Here is a 17,249-nt window from a genome sequence, read left to right on the forward strand (position 1 = left end):
AGCAAGCAGAAGTTTGTCAAAAGGCACTTCCTCCAGGTTACTACTCTGGCTGGGAGTGCACAGAACATAATGGCTGCTCGGCAAGCTGTGCTGGTGGGTGGTTCAAACTTCCTGTAATGTGCAGCATGGGCAGTAGAGTTTTCCCATAGTGCACCATGTTCTTAGGGCTAGAGTGGTGACATGAGGGGGTCACTAGGCTCTCTGGGATATGGTTACTTTGACTCAGGTCTGTGCACTGCAGTGCGGATGCCAGAGCCCAGGGTTTGAATACTGGTCAGAAGATTCTTAACAGAGAGTTAAAATGCAATGTAGCTGCTCAAGCCCAGGGTTCTCTGACACACTGCTGTGCACATGTACCCTCAAGGTCTACAGCAGGTTTGTACTGTACAGTGAGTGTTGTTTATCTCATAGTAGCTCCATGGAACCTCAGTCATGGATCAAGATTCCCCACTATGCAAGGTGCTGTACAACCACAGAACAAAAAAACGGGTCCCTGCCCCAAGGAGTTTATAGTCTAAATATAAGACAGGAGACAACAGGTGGACACTGACACAGCATGAGGAAACAATGAGACAGTATTGATCAGGATGATAGGCAGTGGTCTCAGCATGCCAGCTGCCTAACTGTTGACAACTATTTTGTAGGCATCAAATCAAATAAGTTTTAAGGAGGACAATAAGCTGCCTTTGTGGATACCTGTGTATAAAGAGCAGTATGATTGAAAACACAAAGGTTACAGTTTCAAATAAGCACAAGTAAGTGAAATATGCCATCACTGGCAGAGTGGAGGTCAGAGTTTACATCTCTATAGCAAATGAGAGATGATAAGGAGGATGGAGAAGGGCCATGAAGAGTCTTGGAAGTGGAGCCAAGTAGTTTTGTGTTTGGTGCGGTGGAGAAAGGGGAGCTAGCAGAGGGACACAAAGAGAGGGGTGACATGATCAAAGTGACAAGCCAGAAAAATTATCTTTACAGCAGTGTTTTGAATTGATATGTGACTAAGTGGAATTTTTTTGTAATATTGTTATGAGGCCTGTGTCCTTAGCTTCCTCTGTGTGCAGTATTGTTACCTAGCGGGTAGGGAAGGGTAGTTTGCTCTCAGGGTAGGTGAAGAGACATAGATATGGGTGTTGCCTAGCTGTCTGGGTCTCGGCCCCCATATCAGTGGAGCATATAAGGGCAACTGGATTTACTGTTGTCTTCTGACATTGATACTTAGCAGCCAGTGACCCAGAGAGAGAGACTTCCTCTCCTCTCAGTGGGCGGGACAGTGCAAAATTTCTCCAGCGTGAGAACAAAGGACTGGAGAGGTGTGAGATGGGGTAAGTGTTGGCTGCTGGAGGCAGTCGGGGCTCTCACCTGGAGTCTGATGGAGGAGATCGGATGGGGAGAGAGACCGCTCAAACAATGTTGCTTGCTATAGCATGGCTAGGCTTTGCACTACCCAGAATGGTCACTATGCTTTGACCTTCATTCCTCTGTGTTAACCTAAGGGCTTCCTATGCTGTGTTCCAGATGGCTAATAAACCCTACTGTTCTGACAATGCTGTGACAAAGGATTGGCAAGGTACGTTAGTCCCTGAAGAGTCTCCATCGGGGTCTGTCTCTCTTGGTCTTCACTGAACAAAGCTCACAATGTGAAGGAGTGCTGCAGACCCAGTCGTCCAGTCTAAGGAGGCGGTGAAGCCGTGTGGCTTATCCTGAAGGAAAAGTGAGATCTCTTGGAGGTCTGGCACCTTGAAGGGGTTCCTCCTAGACACTGCTCCAAAGCTGGAGCCATAGCACCGAGTCTGTGGATCCATGACAGGATATAAAGGAGGCAAGATTGCATTTGTCGAGGCCGGAGATGAGGATGTTGCAGAAGACAGTAATGGGAGTGCCGTCTTTCAGCAGGAGCATAATGGCAAAGGACCTTTGCCTGGAACTGTTGCAGAAGGGATTAGAATCGACCCACATCCATTTTAGAGCTGGAAACCATGCTTTACTCATCAACTGTTTCTAGATTTTTTGTGCATGTGTATTCATAAAAAAACTACTTTGGTGTTACCTTCTCCTCCTCCACCCAAAGACACGCACCTCACCATGAACATAACCACCAGATAGGACAGATAAGCTATTAAAACTGTATCTTTACCTCAGAAGGGATGCTGTCTTCCCATACTCTTTCCCCAACTCTCCCCACCACAAATAGATAACACATCTCCCTGTGACCTTTCTACACAGTTTTGGAAAACCACACTTGCTCAGGTTTGGAGAATAAGCTAAAATATCGATACAGCATGTGTGTGGTTTATATTCATTTTTCCATATTTCCCCCAACAAGGATTAATAACTGCTTTGTACACTTTCACCTGAGACCATTTGCTATCTTTATCATCATAAATCAACAATGTCATGAATAGAGCCAAGTGAATGATGATACAAAGAGTGTGAATATTTTTCATGAAAATAAACATATATCAAGTGCACTCTGTCAATGGGATCATATTATTAGTGGTTAGAATATTCAGATGATATCTGGTTTAAAATATCAATGAATCCTGAAAGTTTCATGAATTCTAGTAGGATTGACTGTTGTCCAAAAATTTGTACCACAAATGTGTGTGTGATTGATTAGTCTTTGTTCTACTGGTTCAGTTATCCAGTCAGGAAGAAAAAACATACATATGACTCAGTTGTGGTGCGCATGATTGATTCCCTAATGAATTGTCAGAGTAAATTGTTCAGGAACAACCCATCAACTGAAATTTGTTCACATCAGCTACTCTGTGGATACTAATGAATAACAAATGTGTGTGAAGAAACCAGGACTGATTTGCAAACAGAACCAAGGGTTAAAGTTCTCTGATAAATGACTTGCAACAAACTGAAGTAACGAATATAATGAAGAATTCATGCTTTGTTGTTGTTTTGTTTTAACAATTAACCCTCATGGGATAACCAATCTTGAATTATCGGACAGTACTTTGAAATAACATTTTTATTGATTCTTTATAAGTTATCTTCAGATAATCAACATTAGGAGCACAGGCATGCTACCAACACTAAAGAATTCTATGCTGTGTTCTTTTATTTTGTGGTAAAATGAAATGCTTGATTAAAATGAATGGACTTTTAGATCCCTTCTGCAGAAGAACTGCTATTGTATGCTTAATATTCAAATAGTTGTTGTAGTCTCCTTTTCTGGAGACTAATTTTGGAGACAAATTATTGTCCCCCTTTTTTTTTTTTTTGAGCAAGAGAACTAAATATCCTTTTCACGTGGTCAGAAGTACTCAGATATGTAATTTGTCAGCAATTTTTAACTCTGTAGGTTCTTGCTTATATTAGTCTAAAAGGTCTGAACTCTTAGGCATTCTGCACCTATCTGACATTCTGAGCCAGGGAATATCTGAAAGTATTTTGAGAGTGATGCTTTGGGTATAGATGGTAACAGTAAGATTCAGATTCCTATGGCATATAATGGTATTGTTTCACATGTTGCTGTTAAAAGGCTAAATCCTTATTATGTATCCAAGAAAAGAGGGAAAAGGCTAATGATTGTTTTACAGCAATAGCACTTCAAGATAAATTTTGTCACGGGCTGGTGTGGAATGTACAGTACACTTTCACTGACGCATTTTTGAAAATGTTAAATCAAAATTCTGCTCTATTACACTAGTGCAACTCCATTGAATCATTTACTTTCTTAGCTGGTAAATATTTACCTGTCAGCTTTTCCTGTTATACAATTAGGTTTACACTAGCTCAAACACACAATATACAGCAGGAGTCCTGGTCCAACCAGCTCTCTCCACCAACACCACTATCTGCATTGTAGTTTATAGTGAATTCTTAGTGTTTGTGTGTATGTGTCCTATTGATTCCCTGAGCATATCTGGCATCATCCAAATGATCTGGATAATTAAGATTCCTTTGTAATAATAACTAAGTGCACTTGGGATGACCAGATTGCAAGTGTGAAAAATCAGGACTGGGGTGGGGTAATAGGTGCCTATATAAGAAAAAGTCCTGAATATCGGGACTGTCCCTATAAAATCGGGACATCTGGTAACCCTACATTGAAAAGGCAATTGTAATTTTAAATTCCTTCAGTTTGGTCTCTGGGGAGGATTACAAATGTTGAGCCTGATTTCCTCTCAATTACAGTAGTTTAAATCAAGAGCAATATTCCCTCTAATTTTTGACAGGCCGTGTGCACAAAAAATTTCTTCTGTGCAAATTTTTGAAGCAGAGTTCAAATTTGTGCGCCATGAGGCAAATGCGCCCAAGCGAGTAAAATGCGTATACATTATCCCTTTCCCCCCCTTGCCAGCTAGTAGAATCTGGAAGTGTGGATAGATGGCGGGCGAACAATGTCAATGATATTTCGGCCTGGCTCCGATGTAGTATTTCATTTTTTGAGCGCGCGGTGTTTCGCCGTGTGTGTGGGGTTTAGGATCTGTGTGCGCGCGCACACATACACAGCTTAAAAGGGAACAGTGATCAAGAGTAGCTCCACTGTATGTCAGTTGAATAACACTTGTGCAAGTAAGAACAGAATTGGGGCCATTGTTTAGAACTTAATAACCTTATGTCACCTTCCAGTAACCATGCAGTAAAATTTATACGAATTACTAGATTGAGTCAATGTGAATTGGAAAAGCAATGTTGCAAAACACTTTACCAAACTAGCCTTTATTTCTCCTTCCCCTTCTTTTCATAAAAAGAAAACCAGTTTCCATCATAATAAGGAAAAAGGTAAAGTCTTTCTTGTATTTACATTAAAATCCTTTGTTCCTTGTTTTGTTCTGAAGCAGGTGTAATTGGAATGAAATCAGGTTAAAAAGGCATTTTATTTAGTACTGAAAGAAGCTTTGTATAGAGCTTGTTTGACTAGCTGCATTGTATAAAAAGAATCCTCTTACATCTCCAAAGAATTATTTATTCCAAATTGCAGATCAGCCACTTAGTCTCCTCTTTATCATCTGTGGAATTATATCTTTTGTGACCAGTTTGAAGCCTCTGCTTGGGTAGATATAAAATGGAAACAATAGCCCCTGTTGCTATAATGCCACTTTTCAGCTGTGTAGAGCTGCAGCATCTAATCTAGGTAGTGTTTACAACATCCGGAAAACTATCCAAATTAGAAAATGTAGCCATCACATTCCTATGTTTGACTTCAGACAAGATAAAATACCTTTAGTGGCAGAAATAATCATAATAGGCTTATTTCCTAACAGAAGATGGAGGTATAATTAGAGCTGGCCAAATGGTTTATTGTAAACAAATTATCCAACAAATCCTAATCTCAAGACTGTAGGTGGGAACGTGGGGTGGCTACCTGCTCATGCCGCCACAGCTATATTCTATTTTTAGTGTCCTACCTCAATGAGAGCTGATGCAGGTATATCTCCTCAAGCTGGAATTTACCTCCCCAGCTCGAAGTATAGACATACCGCGGGATCTATATGACTGCATTCATTATTTGTAAATACTTGCCAGATAGCTTGGTCAAATAAGTTTTAGCCTTTGGGTGGCTCTTGAACTGTTGTTTGTAGTGAGTGATTGGTCACCTACAATGCCTCATATTATTTTTTCTCCCTTATTGGATGATAAGTTTTAAAACAGGAAAATAACAAGTAGCAAATGATTAGCGCACACGTGTTCATATGTAGTACGATGAACAGCTGTTCCCCCTCAGGTACTCCTGAAAACAAAAACCTGTTTATGCAAATGGTCACAATTAGTGAACGAGTAGAACTGAGTGAAAATCAGAATTTCCATGCCATTGTATAGTCCAGTATTTCAGCTTTTGTCTTCATCTGAAATCAAGATGTGAACCTTTTTCAACTGCTCTGACATTTTTAAAATTCAAATGAAATGTTTCAACATTCCTGAATCAAAATATTTCATTTTGAGTCAGTTCAACATTAAACTACATCTACCTATGTTCCATGGTGCCTTATGGGAGTTGTAGTTTGGATGCCTCTTTACCCCATTCTCCCCTTTGGGCTCGGTTCTATTCAAACCATGGGAGTAAATGACTACGTGAGATGAAAGGCAGTGAAGAATTGGGCCCTATGTTTGACAGATGCTCCATCTGTGGGATTTAAAAGTATAATTAAGGAGTACATGGTTTTTCATCTCTGTTACTTTTGGGGCGGTGAGTGCTTCTACCTCTATGTACCATTAAACTTGTATTTCTAATTAGTTCCCAAAACTGGAAGGGGGAGTTGGTGGAATGCTATCTACCATTCTTTGCTGAAATCTAGTCCATTCTTCCCACCAGCATTAAACACTGCATGTCAGGTTTCTATTGGCTTTCTGACCTGCATAGCAATGATACTCTTGTTTGTCACTCAGCATACAAAGACGGGATACCTCATTTTCTGTGTCCGGAGCAAAGGAAAAAAGCTCCACAGCTCTATAGGACTTAGAGCCACATGTCCCTAAAAGAGAGGACCAAACATAGTGCTGGTGTAAGCAGTCATTGGAATAGTTCTGCTCTATGCAAGGTCTGAATATGAACAAGAGACTGTCGCAAAAAGGCAAAACAATTCTCCAAAATATGCTCCCTGTGGTCCCCGAGGAGCTTCCTCTGTGTACTCAGACCATCAAAACATGGTCTGTCTTGCCAGAAGTGCATCAGTCTTCCTGTTGCAGTGTTTCTAGTTTGTTTTGATATTAGTGTTTGAAGTAAGTGTCTTTGGTTTGTTTGCTTGCTCTCTCTTAACCATTTTTATTGATTTTTCAGTATCTGTCTGTGGTGGTGTTAGCAGATTCAATACTAAGGATTCCTTGATATCATCAATGCTTCAGTCTTTATTTTTCCAGTGCATCCTTATCTAGAATTCAAACTGAAATCTTCTTTGACTGCCTGGTATTTTGTGCAGCACTGTATCTTCAGGATCTGACTAGTACAAAGGTTGTCTAAAATTGTCACTGTTTCTTTAGGTAATGCATATGCAGTACTGGATTTAAAATTTTGTCAGAATAAGTCCATTTTTTTGTGGTATAATAGAAACATTTAAGTTTGCACTTTCATTAAGCAGAAAATCTGTAGTGTCTGGGAGAATTCCGTTCCGAGGGGATTTTATTGGTGGCATCTTATGAGTTTTCCACCTCTGATTTCTGGCCAGTTCTGTCCAATCGTTTGAAAATTTCCCAGAAGCATTTTTAGTTATGCTGTAAAATGTCGTGTGTGCGTATATGGGCTACATGCTGGAAGTTGGGGTGGACCTGGCTATCCTGAACAACTTACCAATTAAATCTTTCTAAAATACCTCATCTTCATTTGTTCAGTAGATGCCAAACTTTCCACAGAACAATGATTTTTAGAATTATTAGGGGCAGATTCTCTAGTAGTGCTGAAAGCTAGTAGATGTGCAGGAGATCTGTCAGCCTGAGGAAAGCAGACAGTGGTGGATTGGCTGCCTCTTGTACCAGCTGTTCCCCCACCCCTGGCACAAGGGAAGAGAAGGAGCATGTCAGGGGTGCTGTGGGCCTGAAGCATAAGGATATCATGGAGCAGAGGTCCACTACATCTACTTCTTCACTGGTCCCTACATCTTTAATTTATGCCAGTGTCAAGTGGCTGAGGAGCAGGGAGCTGCACCAAGATTTCTATGCCTCTCCCTCCCCCCATGCTCATCCTTCCAGTGTACCCCTGCAGAGCATGGGTAAGGCAGAGAATCTGCCTGTGCCACTGACAGACTAACCAACCTGTGTGTGACCCATGACAACTTAACAAGAGGCATTGAAATGTAATGAAGACCATCTACTAGTATGTGAATTTCAAAGAGATGTACTAGACCAGCAGTAGAAATCAAGGGTAGACACTAAGGCCTGGTCTACACTGGGGAGGGGGAGGGATCAATCTAAGATACGCAACTTCAGCTACGAGAATAGCATAGCTGAAGTCGATGTATCTTAGATCAACTTAGAATCACTTACTTCGCATCCTTGCGGTGCAGGATTGATGGCCGCCGCTCCCCCGTCGACTCCGCTTTCTCCTCTCGCCGTGGTGGAGTTCCGGAGTCGACAGCAGAGTGACGTCTACACTATACGCGATAAATCGATCCCCGACTGATCGATCACTACCCGCCGATCCTGTAGACGTGGCCTAAGTGTTTACCTGCATTCTATTAGAAATATAACAAAGTGATCTAAATTGGCTTGTAGATGCTAAATCCTGTTCCTGTCTTCTAATGATTCATTACTGTATTCTATTGACTCAGAGATCAAAAGGGGATATTATCATTTAGATGGGACTTGTGGCCTAATACTATCATTGTCCTAATCTCTCCTTGTAATTCCACATAGTAAATCACCTGTGAACTGTCTTGATAGTTTGAATGGCTAATTGCTTTTTGTGAATGAATGCAACTAGTTTACCTGTGTATGCATAGGAAGTAGAAGATTAGCTTCAAAGCAACTATCTGCACTGCTTTCAGAGTAACAGCCGTGTTAGTCTGTATTCGCAAAAAGAAAAGGAGGACTTGTGGCACCTTAGAGACTAACCAATTTATTAGAGCATAAGCTTTCGTGAGCTACATGATCTGAGAAAGTGAGCTGTAGCTCACGAAAGCTTATGCTCTAATAAATTGGTTAGTCTCTAAGGTGCCACAAGTCCTCCTTTTCTATCTGCACTGCCTATTCTTCCTCAGGGAAGCTCCTGCTGTGTCAAGAGGTTTATCAGCTTGCTAGAGGACTTTAAAGGAAAGCCCCAAGCCTGATCCTGCCATCTCTAATCTGTTCAAATTGGGAAAATATGTCATAAGATGGAGATCTTCCAAATAATTATTTGAAATAACCTGGAAAATGCATGGAAAAACTCTAACAGACTCTTGACCTGGACTGCCTATTGGACTATAACCTTTTAAATTGATTCCAGAAAGACTTTTACAAATCAGCAGCCTCACCATCTCTGCTATGAAACTGACCTAAGGGCTTTACTCATATCTGTATGTATATTGATCTCTAACCACTGCAACTCTCTTCTTTCCTTTTCCCTTTGTTATTAAATCTTTAATCTTTTAGTAAGTAAAGGTTTGGCATCTGTGTAATTATTGGGTAAGATATGAAATTCATATTGACTTGGGGATCAGTATCCGGTCCTTTGAGACTGGTGAAATTCACATATGGTGAATCAGGTTTTCAGTAAACCCTCGCTATATTAGATGTGATTGTCTAGATGGGGACCAAGGACTGAATTGCTTAAAGGAGACTGTAGATAGCTTCTTCTAATCAATGTGGTATTACAGAAGCTGGTCTGTTACTGGTTTGGTGAATCTAATTATAGAATAAACCACCAGTACTAGGGATTGTCTGCCCCATTCACTGCAGTCTGCCCTGAGTATAGCATTCTCAGCGTGATCCATCCAGGCACCCGGTCACACTGCCCTTTAAGGTTTTGAAATACTTTTGTTGGTATTTTTTATATCCCTTTGCACTGCATTAATTACTGTGAAGTCAGCTATACAGAAATCATCATGACTGAAGCAATGCAGAGTTTTAGTTATGTTATCCTACCTTTCCACATGAGTAATCAATTCCTCTATCTTGCTGATCAGCTGAGAATAAAAATTGAAAGCTGGAAATTGAGTTAATAGCTTGTAGACAAGCAGATTGAAAAATAGTACTTACTGTTAAGTATGGCTTGTTGGAATAGAAAATGGTCAGTACAATACAATATCTGGGACAAAGTAGCTTGCAGTTTGCTAGTGGCACTGCAAATGATTAAAGGAAAGATATTTCTTCTGTGGCTTAATCGAGAAATGTGTGTTGCTGCTTGACAATATTTCCACCCAGTCATTCATTACTGGAATATAAGATTGAAGTATACTCACAGCACGGCTAAGTGGGTAATTGCTGTTTGTTGTTGTTGTTTTTTTTTTTTCAGTGCTCGCTAATCAATAGTTTATGAACAATCAGCCCTTTGGCACATTGGGTCTTTTCTGTCAGCTTTCATTCTGTCAATACTCATTCATGACCTCACATTACAACAGCCCTCATGCACTTGAATGTACAAAAAATCAACAATGCGTGGCTGTAAACAGACCTTGAAGGGGTCTGTCGAGGTTAATGGGGCAAGGTTACTTAATGTAATTATGTCATCATACATGTGTTTAAAATTGGAACCAATTACAATCCATGTTTATGTATAGGATGACGCTGCTCATGGGGGTGATATCATGACTCCCCTGCCTGTTTTTTTAAAGGTGCTAAGCACCTAGTTCCTTGCCACTTTCAAATTAATGGGAGCTGTAGGGTGCTCAGCTCTTCTGAAATTGAGGTGGGTACATAAATATGGATTTAGAAGTCTTGCTTTAGGCTTCTCTTTTTGAAACTCCCAGTTTACATTAGCGATGGGCAAACATAACATTCTCAAGTTCAGGTACAATGCTTCTTTGAAGCTTATCTGAAGCAGTTTGAATAAGCCACCAAGGCAAATATTTTGCAAAATTTAGGTCTCCCTTGACATTTTTAGTACTTCCAGGTTTCAGCTGAGCCAAAAACTGTAGAATAGTATTTCTCATGGTATTTTGGTTATTGCATTTCCAGCCAAAACCAGATGTGGAAATTATACATTTTTTTTCTTTCTTCTCTCCCTCATGCACCTTGAAATCTCCCTCATAATTCCTTCGTGCCCCCCTCTGGATCCATTTAGTCTTCAGGCCCAAATCCCCTCTGTCCTACGTACTGCTCCCATTGATAGGTGCATGGAGAGAAGCATTCTCTTAAGTAGCAAGGTTCAAAGCTATTTAGGGATTGATAGATCAAAACCAGCACCTTAAATTCAATCAGGAAACCAACAGATAGCCAGTACAGATCATGAAGGACCCGTGACCTATACTGCCACAGAGATGCGCTGCTCAGTAAGTGCAGAATACAGCTACCCACTATCTTAAATTTCTGGATTGGCCTAAAATGGAACCTTTTGTTTGAGTGCATTGTAGTAATCCCACCTTGAGATGACAAAGGCATGGTTACATACATTAGTAAGGTTTGCATCTGTGTGTCTGAAAATAACACAACTAAAGTCACAATCTCCTGACCAAGTACAGATGGTAAAAAGCATTCCTAGACACTGCTGCTGTATGATCATCCAGCAGCAACTAGGGAGTCAGTAAAACCCCAAGGTGCAAACTTAAGTAACAAAAGGCAGAAGCACACCATTCGTCGAAGGGGGAGGCACCAGCCTCGTTATATCAGCCAGATGCTTCCCATATCCTATCAGTATTGCCTCAGCCTTATCTATATTGAGCTTCAGCCATCTGGCTCTCAGCTGTGTCCCACCCTTCCTTAGGCCCTGGGCAAGATGTGCAACAGCAATGACTGGGTCAGGAGCACTAGAATATAGAGTGGAGAGCTGTCATACTGAAAACACTGCCGCCTGCGTCCTCTCGCTGACAGCTCTGTATACACCGTGAACAGGAGGGAAGACCAGATGGATACCTACCGAACTTTACATAATAGCTCTCAGAGAAGAGGCACAACCTCCTCATATCACTTTCTGGGAGTGTTTAGCCAGGAAATATTGGAGCCCACCTAACATCAGCCCCATCCACTGCTGGAGTCTAGCAGGTGAGTTAACAATACCTCATGATCAACAGTGTCAAAAGCTACTGATGTATCTCACAGTATCATTAAAGACACTGGATCTTCAGTTGTTTATGGGAGGATTGGCTTCAATACAACCAGTGTAGCTTAGGTTTGGTACACAGGTCTTAAACAAAATTGACAGGGATCATGGAGATTTGAGGCAATGAGGTACTCAGGGTTGTTTCACTGCAACCTTCTCTGTGATCTTAACCAAAAAATGGAAGATGTGATACTTGCTGATAGTTACCCAGCTTCTGGTGTTGGTTTCTCGAGCAGAGGATGCAATCAAGTTTCTGTTAGAGAAGCTGATAACTTGCTCCCTCCCTAAGAGAGACATTAATGATCTGCACCAGCAATGAACCCTAGGGCTTGATTGTCAGGTGACCTGAACACACACAACTCCAGCTGAAGTCAGTGAGTGCTCACAGTTGAAATATGAGGCCTCAGGCATACTGGTCTACAGTGGGGAAATAACCTGAGACTTTCATGTTGGCTTCTTCCGGATCTTCTATCCAGAACATTTCTATTTGCTGTATAACACATTCCTTTTAAATCAGGGTAACAATAGATTCTCAGATTTAAAAGAAATAAAAATGGCCACAAAAGAAATGTATTTTTTTAAGTGGCTCTGGTTAAAAGTGGGTCTTGAGCATAATCCGGGTCCATCTGTCTATTCTGTTCACTATCAGAAAATTTACAGCTGCCAATTTTTGAGCGTAAGACTTTATTGTATGTTTCATTGCACCACCATCACCATAAGAAGCCCTTTGGTTTCTTGTAATTTTGTGAACTTGAAAAGTGTGAGGAAAATCTGTTGTGGCAAACGTTACTGAATATCTTTCACCCATGTTTGAAAACTAAAGTTACAGAATTCCATTATATAATCCATCTACCTTTCCTGAGACCCTTGATTTCTATTGCTTGGCTTTCTGTTGCTTGGAAAAAATGATTTTAATATGGTCCCTCAATAATACAGGAAGTAAGGATTTTCAGTCAGGTCAGTGAAAGTGCTAGCTAATATAAGTGAATTGTACTTGGTTCAAAAGTAAATCGTCTGAAGAGGAAGCAGGTGACAAAACAAGGATGATGTAATTCAGACAGTGCTCCTCCATTCTGCAGTGTTGGGCTTCTCAGTGGGCCCCGTCCAGGCCCATGATTGTCATGCAATGTAATTAGAACAAAACAGTGAGATGCCCTTGTAGCTGTGTTGAATTCACATTTCAAAGCAAAATGCATTTTTAAAGAAGTACTTTCTCCCTTTCTGTTCTCACTGTGTCAGACTCTCTTCTTACTAAACTGTTCAGATTGAACTGCAGCCTAAAATAAAATCTGGAGATTAGTAATAAGATATGAAGGTTTCTGCCTCTAGTTGGCTGGGCTGAATTCAGGCCAGCCAACATCAGTAGTGACTGAATGCTGTTCTGATTGCTGTTCATTGACTGAGTCTACTACAGATAATGTGAACTGAGTCCATCTCACAAAATAACAATGGTGCCAGCTGTGGGCAGACTCAGGAGAAAAGGTTTAAGATTGAAAGCATCCTTTCATCCCTAGAGATGTTCTCTTCAGGCCAGGTTGGAGGCAGATGCTGCACGCTATGCTTGCCGCCTCCCTTGAACAAATCAGATTTCTTTTAAAAGTGAGAATCTTTGATACCAAATTGTGTGTGTGAATTTCTCCTAATAAAGGCACTAGCAAAGAAGCCTGGGATATTATGGATGGAGAAGTAGGATTCCCTAAAACAAGCTAATTCAGCCTTCTAGAAAACGGTCTTCAGCCAGCTTGTTCCTTTCTTTACTAGTCAACAAAATGAAGTGCTAACTTGAAAGCCTAGGAATCATTTTAAATACCTGCATTGTTCAGCATGACAGTTTCAGTAAGAAGCAGATACTCAGCTGGAATCAAAGTACATATAGAAGAAAAGAAAACACATTGTTTCATAGTCTCCCAATATTTTTTACCCGTCTCTGATTTTCCACAGTGTGCTCCTGACTCCCTGCTTATTCACCAGTAAAGGCTTTTTGTCAACTTTGTACATGCTAGAAAGTGAATGGGTTTCTTCTTGCTCCTTAATCCTGGTTTTATTTTTTATTTCCCAAGTCCTCTTGAAGTAGCACCTGCCTCTATCCCACATGAGGGGGACATGGTTCATTTTCTCTGTTTGGTTTATTTCTAATACATGATGCTGAGCAAATTACTCGGAAAGTGCTAATGAGGAATGATGAAGTCTTCATTCTATTCAGAGATTTAGCAGATCCCTTTCAGTGTCCAGCCTTGCAGAGGCCCAAAGTTTAAGGTTACATTACAACTTGTTTGCTGCATTGCTGCATGATTGAACCCACCATTTGAATATTTTTTTGTAAGTTTTTTTGTGTAAGTTGCTAAAGTCAGTGTTTTTGATGGGAACAAATCTGCAGTGTTCAACATATTGTATCAACTGCAGTTACATCTGCAACATAGCTTTTGAAACAGCTAGGTTCAGATGTATAAAACTGATTTTCACAGTGTGGTATGGAAGGGATCAATGAATATATCTGGCACAGGACAACTGGCTGTGTTTATTCATATAATTCTACTAGACTGGGAGAGCCAAGAGCTCAGGTTTCCCTCACACCTGGGACAACAGGCATAAACATAAAAAATGTTGTATTGAAAGCACATATCACTAACAGCAATTTCATTCTTTAATTTCAAATGGTTTGGGAAGCAAATGCTGAAGTATAGCACAGTAGACTATCAGAAGTCTTTCTGAATTTTAACAAAGCAGCAGCAAATTCAATAAGTGAACTTTCAAACTACTGTTGTAGTCCGTCTTCAGCTCGATCAGGTGTTTGCAAACTAAGGGTTATCTTGCTGCTCCACAGAATGAACTGTGCAGGAATGGTGGCGATTTAAAGTATCTTTAAGTGGCACTTTTGTCTACAAATTTGGGGATGTTACCATGACAGTTTAAAATTACCACATTGAAAAGAATAAAATATGGAATACCCCTCTTCCTGTAGAAGTTAGTTATGCTAGGAAAATATCCTATCATGTTTCTGATAGCAAAGAAACTTGCATCTTTGTGTATCTCCTAGCTGTGGCTCTGCATGTGTTTCTGATTGTCAGAACTGAAATCTCATGAATGAAGAAAAATCTAAAACACTATCATAGCAACTGCTTTTCTAAAGATTAAATTGGCATGAGCATTGTGTGAACTTCATGTATTATAAAATACTAAATATCTGTGGGCTGAGCTGCTTGATAATGCCATCTAGAAGTGGTTTTAATTTGTTGGAAATTCGGAATTTCCAGAAAATCTTATCAAGAATTGCAGCCAAAAAATGGTGGTGTAAAATTTCAGTTGTCAAACCAGCTATAATGTTATGATTTTCGTATGGCCATGTTATTCTGGGCCCTGAAGCACTATAGGGAACAAAACTCTGAGAAGGGGTATGAAGTTCTGGAAGGGGACAGTGTCAGTGAGCAGCAATGTGAGCAATTATCTGTATAGGAGTTAATGCAGCATGGAGCTTAATTAACTTGTGCTACATGCCTGAACTCTTGGTGAGAGAGTGAGGAGGACTGCACGTGCAGAGTTTTTGCACCGGTATTGGTCCCTCTCAGAGAGTTAGGCTGCCACTAGAGATGGGGTTTGCCATACAGGACCAGGGAGGGATAACAATTTTATGGCATTGGAGCCTTTCTGCTCAGGGGATCCCTGGAATTTATGGTGTTTGGAGGCTCTCCCCCATTCCCCAGTGGCACGTAGAGTGATGTGAAGGTGAGAACTATAGAAGGGGGAAGGACAGAGGATGAGAAAAACAAGGAAAAGGCAGGGGGCGGGGAGAGAAGTAAATGAGGAAAAGGTTAAAAGACAAAAGCATAGAAAATGAGGAGGTGCCCTTCTTTTTTCTGTAATCTCTTTTGCCTACTACCCTCAGTTTCACAATCCCTAGTGGATACCTCCTCAATCCTCTCCAAAATATGCTCTTTGAACCCTGCTCCCTCTGAGAACCATAGACTATTTGTAGGGAGCCGGTGGTCAGGCTTTTGACTGGCTGGTATCTATTCCAGTGTGTCAGAGGTTTTGGACCCATGTACCATATTAAGAGAAATATAACTCATATCCATTTCTATTATGTATATAATTTTAAAAATCTCCTAAAATAGTCAAGAAAAAATATTGCCAAAGGTAAGCTATTATTAACACGACATCTCTCTCCTATACCGCCAAAGCTGCGGTCAGCAGGGGTACACGTGCTCGATTTCCTCCTCCTCATAAAAGGTAGGGCTCTGTGAGGGCTCCTAGACTCTGTTACTTGGTTTCCCCCACTCCACATTTGGTATAAATGAGAAGAGTTTGGTGACCATCTAAGCACGATGCAAAAGACATCTGTTTGAGAGGGTTTTTGGAGAAGGCTGAAGCTGTGTTTCCCACAGTGATGAAGGGGTGGAAAGGAATCTCTGTAGGTGTCTGGTGGGCTGAGTTCCTGTCAGAGTGATTATTTGAATGCTGCTGGGATTTCATTATTTATATTTTTAATTAATGAAGATATTAGGGCACCTAGAGCCTTAGGTAGGCTCCTTTTTTCATTTTAAATCTAAATGAAGAATACAACCATCTCTCAAATCAGAATTAAATCAAACAAAATAGTCTCAATATTGGATTGGAGAAAAATCTTCAAATTACTACCAAAAGTAATCAGTCCTCATGCCTTCCAAGAAGGAGTCTAAAAAGGTGGCTGTCCGTTTATTTATAAAAACCCCATTGAAAGAATTTTACCAAATGCATCAGGAACTTGAAAATTTAAATCTGGTTGAGTATCTTAATACTGAAACCAAATTATTGTCTAATTTGTGAAGCATGAACTCACAGCCAATTATAAAACTTCCTTCTTAGACTTAAGTTCTTATTGGAGATGAGCGAATAAAGGCTTTTTTGGCTTGTTGGCAATTTTCAAAAGTTGAAAAAAATGCATTTCGGGATGAATGCAATGTGCAATTGCTCAGAATCAAAAAATGAGAAATATTTTTGAATTTCTATTATAAAAAGTTTTGAAATGAAAACTTGTTTTGAACTGAACAATCAAAATGTTTGGTTTCTAAAGTGTCAAAACAATGTTTTGATATTTTAAAAAAATATTTTTAGTTTTTTTCATGACTAACACTACAGCAAAATCAACACAAATTTGAAAATAATTTTGGTGACACCAAAGTTACATATTTTATTTTATTCTGTTTTACATTTTGGTTGAAAAATTTTACCCTGCTCTGATTCTTATATGGTAGCTAACCCATCCCTGTCCCTCCTCCCAACACATAGACGCTATGGGTACATCGACACTTCTGGATGGAGGTGTAAACTCCAGCTCAAGGAGATATACCCTCTCTTCCTGTGATTGAACTAGCATGCTAAAAACAGAGTGTAGCCCTGGCAGTGCGAGTGATCTGAGCTGCTTCAAGGGTAAGTGTAGACCCATCTATAATAAAATCTTTAATAGAACACTCTCAATAAATAGAAGTTTAACAACTCTTATTTACTAGAAATTACAGATTAAAATCTCAAATTTGTCAAGGCTTTTCCAAGAATACACAGAGTGTCTTTGTAAGACAGTGTTTAGGGCAGTTTAAACCTGGGGAAATTTCTTTTCTGGCACCTTGTGTGTGGGCTTCATGGGAGC

General features: G+C 40.2%; 1 protein-coding gene across 4 annotated transcripts in view; it reads left to right on the forward strand.

Moving 5' to 3' along the window:
* The window catches only part of CAMK4 (calcium/calmodulin dependent protein kinase IV), a 291,887-nt gene that overhangs the window by 19,939 nt on the left and 254,699 nt on the right, over positions 1–17,249 (forward strand). For 2 of the 4 annotated variants that reach the window (XM_073344680.1, XM_073344683.1), the window contains exon 1: positions 11,270–11,568. The exons of 1 other annotated variant lie outside the window; for it this stretch is intronic. The gene's annotated coding sequence lies outside the window, so the exon portion shown is untranslated. Of the gene's footprint in view, positions 1–11,269; positions 11,569–17,249 lie in introns of those variants that run through there. One more of the 4 variants, XM_073344684.1, reaches the window with a different exon arrangement.

Source organism: Lepidochelys kempii, chromosome 5 (genome assembly GCF_965140265.1).
Source record: "Lepidochelys kempii isolate rLepKem1 chromosome 5, rLepKem1.hap2, whole genome shotgun sequence".
In the NCBI taxonomy this organism is placed as follows: Eukaryota; Metazoa; Chordata; order Testudines; family Cheloniidae; genus Lepidochelys; species Lepidochelys kempii.